This window comes from Mauremys reevesii, linkage group 17, assembly GCF_016161935.1.
Source record: "Mauremys reevesii isolate NIE-2019 linkage group 17, ASM1616193v1, whole genome shotgun sequence".
Taxonomy (NCBI): Eukaryota; Metazoa; Chordata; order Testudines; family Geoemydidae; genus Mauremys; species Mauremys reevesii.
In genome coordinates, this window is record NC_052639.1 from 21,162,321 (window position 1) to 21,166,080 (window position 3,760).

General features: G+C 44.9%; 1 long non-coding RNA gene across 1 annotated transcript; it reads left to right on the forward strand.

The window, feature by feature from the left end:
• The first annotated feature begins 471 nt into the window (after positions 1-471).
• Positions 472-3,357, forward strand: LOC120385099. Its single transcript, XR_005589263.1, has 3 exons — positions 472-539; positions 1,465-1,619; positions 3,213-3,357. It is a non-coding gene; the product is annotated as an uncharacterized LOC120385099 (long non-coding RNA).
• Positions 3,358-3,760: the final 403 nt, after the last annotated feature.

The following is a 3,760-nucleotide window of genomic DNA, read 5'->3' on the forward strand; positions in this document are numbered from 1 at the left end:
GGGTAATTCCACAGTCTCATTCACAGGGCTGAGAACCTCAGGGTTAAGTTGCACAAAGTGAAACTAACTGAAATGTGCCCCCTGCGCTGCACGCTGTGCTGTGCTGCCCTGGGGAGATGTGGCTTTAAGCTGCTGTCCCAGCCCCTTCCCACTCTCAAGAAGGACTGGGCCAAAAGAGATCTGATGAGGTTCAACAAGCGTAAGGATTTTTATCTCTCTAGGCCGATCTGATCAGAAGATCTCGGGAGCCTTACAGTTTATCTCCGCTGAGTCCCCCTTTTAAGGCCATCTATCAGAGCTGACTTTAATGAACTCCACACACACAAAGCTATAAAATAAAACAACAACACTTTATTTGCTAAGGGAGAGGAAGGAATGGAAAGGGAATGGATTAATGATTCTGGAGATTCGGAATAACACACAGGCACTTATAATACAAGATGTTCTATCTTTACAGACATCAGCGATAAAGGGTGCAGGATCCAGAAAAGAGAAGCCAGTAGTGAACACTGACCGTGGACAACAGATGAAACAGACAGGTACGTATCCCTATCTTAACTCCCACCCTAACCCGCTTTGCGTCGTCCTGAGTGCACGATTGATCTAACTAATCGGACCAGGTCCGTGTATGCAAGTTTGCTTTCCCAAAACAACAAACAAACAACCCCAACTTAATTAGTAAGTAGCTATTGCAGGCCCATAGCCAGTGGCAAGATTGTACCGCACCAGGAGAGAGCAGCCACCTGCACCTCTGACAGCTCAAAAGCTCAAGAGCCAGTGCCCCTGGCCCCTCCCCTCATTGGTCTCTGTAGGGAGCTGTTGCTGGGCAAGGTCAGATTCCTGCTCTTCCCACTTTCCCGCCTTTTCTAGGTACTGAGGAACAAGAACCTGACCCCCAATGGAGGTCGCCTTGTCCTTTACCAAAACAAAATGGCCTTTTGATTTACAGAACTTATTTTAACTTTTATACAGAATAATTCGGCAAACATGTATACTGAAATTAACATTTCCCCTCTTGTCGGTGTTACACCTGTTTTAAAAGATGTAACTGCCGACACCTGTGGCTTTGCCAAATTATGACCCACCCGATGAATAAATTGTCACATGGCGAAAAATTTGCATTGAACCCAAATACAACCATAGTATTACAGAGGGGTAGTGCTGATTAAAACATTCCTTATCGCAGACTGGGGATGTGTAATAACTGTTTGATTTGCTTCTTCCCTAATTACCACGGGACCAGTTAAACTAGGAATAGGAGAAGGAAGAACCAAAACAAATTGGTATACTCTTATTCCATACGGACCTACCATAGACCATTTACCAGAGTCTGCCGTTGTAACATTCATTTTAAACCTCCTATACAAGTCTAACTATTTACGGAAAATTTAACCTTGATCTTACTGCAGTAGAAAGTTTTACAATGAAAAGACTCTTCCTGCTTTACATCCATTTCCTGCATAGACGAACTATTGCAAGAAGGTGTGGATACAACAGTACATTGAGAGCCGAGAAGGAAGGACTGTGCTGGAGTACTAATTCTGAACATGGCACTAGGTCTTTCATGAACCCAAGGAGCTGATATATTTCCAGAAACCCACCCCATGGTACATGCTCAGGTACTTCCAATTTAATGCAACCGCAAATCTGAGAACTGTTGGGCACCCTAAGTTTGGTACAATTCCCAAAAGAGGTTTTACTATATCCCACTTACATGACATTTCTGTTTTTCTCTGCATCCCACAGGTGCAGCCTGATAGTTAAGGCACATTTCTGAAATTACTGCTTGAAATATACCTGCCTTGTTCGATCTTTCTTTGACCCACTTGAGCACACAGCACGGTTCTTCCTTGATCATTAAAACAGAAATGGGGTCATTTTGTTCCAAAGGATCCAGGGTGGCCATGGGATCCTCTGTGGCATAATGACTCCTGTTATACAGAACAGATGGTCACCTTCAACCAAATCAATTAACCAAACCTTAACAAATACAGTGCAACCTATATACATAGAGAATAGGATGATGGCGGTCATGTCGATCTAGGAATGGAAGAGAAAATATGATTGGCACAGTTAAATGGGTTGATTTCCTTTCCATTCCTTTACCTGGCTGCTATGGAATCACTTTAATTTGATCCCCTTCTTTGCTGGTATTTGAACCTGATATACAGAGGCACTTGCTCCGTTTGTTATGATAACTGGACCCACCCAACGAGGACTAAGGACATGGCCTTTTCTATATAATACCTAAACATTACCTTTGTACCAACCACCCATCCTACATCATTAATGTGGCCTAACCAAGCACTAATGACTTGGTTATTAGCTTTTAGTTGAGGAGCTACTCGATGTTGAAGACTGCTGATGGTGTCTAGCAACTGTGACATGTATAAGTCTATTTGCACCCTGGGAAGGTACTCATCCGGTGGAACTCCTCCCACCCACTAAAGTTCAGGGGTGTGCATAATTCTCCCAGTTAGCATCTCGTGCGGTGAAAACCCTCACACAGTTCTAGTAGATCGCATGGCCGCTAGGATATATGGGAGTTTGCTATCCCAATCCCTTCCTTGCACATCTATTACTTTTCTAAGAGCAGTTTTCATGGCTCTATTAGCCTCTCGACGATAACAGATTTTGCGGGTGAGCAGCTATGTGCAACCGCTGTTTGATGTTTAAGGCCGCACACAGCGCTTTTGTGACTTCACCCACAAAGTGTGGTCCTCTGTCTGAATCTATTTCTGATGGGATACCAAATCGAGAAAAGGTTTGTTCCAGTATTTCCTCCTTTATGTTAGGCAACCACGCCACTTAGACACCCGTTCCAAAGTTTTGGACGCAGCATAGTGTCCCTGGCCATGAGCTACAGTTATTAGTTCTTTTCGTGGAGTTATTGGCATAACCAGTACAGGTAATTCACAGTTTGGTGATGTTGCTATAATCAATCCGTTTTGTCCTTACATATCCTTGATGTTTCCCTGCTGTTAAAAGGGCTTGGAGATCATTATCCTGTTTTTGCAGGGTCAAGATGCCATGGCCTGCTGACACATCTGGAGACGGCATCTTAACTACAGCAGCTGAAATTGGGTCTTATCCCATGTATATGCTGATCCTAACCTAGCAGCTTGTTTTGCTAGCTGATTGGCCTGATTGTCAAGCGTGGCCAGAACCGACCCCCTTCGTATGGGCTTTTACTTTGAACTCTTTTCTTCCAGATGGGAAGGGCTTGAACCACCCAACTAGAAGCAGAACACAGACAGATGTTTTCCTCAGGTGCTACCCCAGACGATACTGCCAGGACCGCAATTCATTGTGCAGCTTGTGCTGACGGCGGCCTCACCGTACCCTGCACCACTTGCTGTGTCCTCCTGGATTGCAGCAAACCCTGCAACAGGATGCCCTTCGTGGTGACAAGCACTCCCATCAACTGCCCAGAGTGTTAACCCTTTTCCTTGTACTTCTTCCCAGGATGTTGCTAAGAAGAATGGAGATAGTAAGTCTAAATCAGGATCTGGCAACGGACATTCGTGCTCATCTCCTGCGTAATCGGAGCATAGGGAAGGATTCTCGTATGGGGGGGATCTTCTCAGTACGAATATCCCGATTGACCAGACTTAGAGTCCATCCCGCCAGCCGGGGAGAGGATACCCTTCCCTCATTAATTCTTCCAGAGATGACATATTTTACTGGAGTATGGCATGTCCTCACCACAATGAGAGCTGTGCCACTTAAATATTCCCAATGTGTTAGGGACCATACCAGG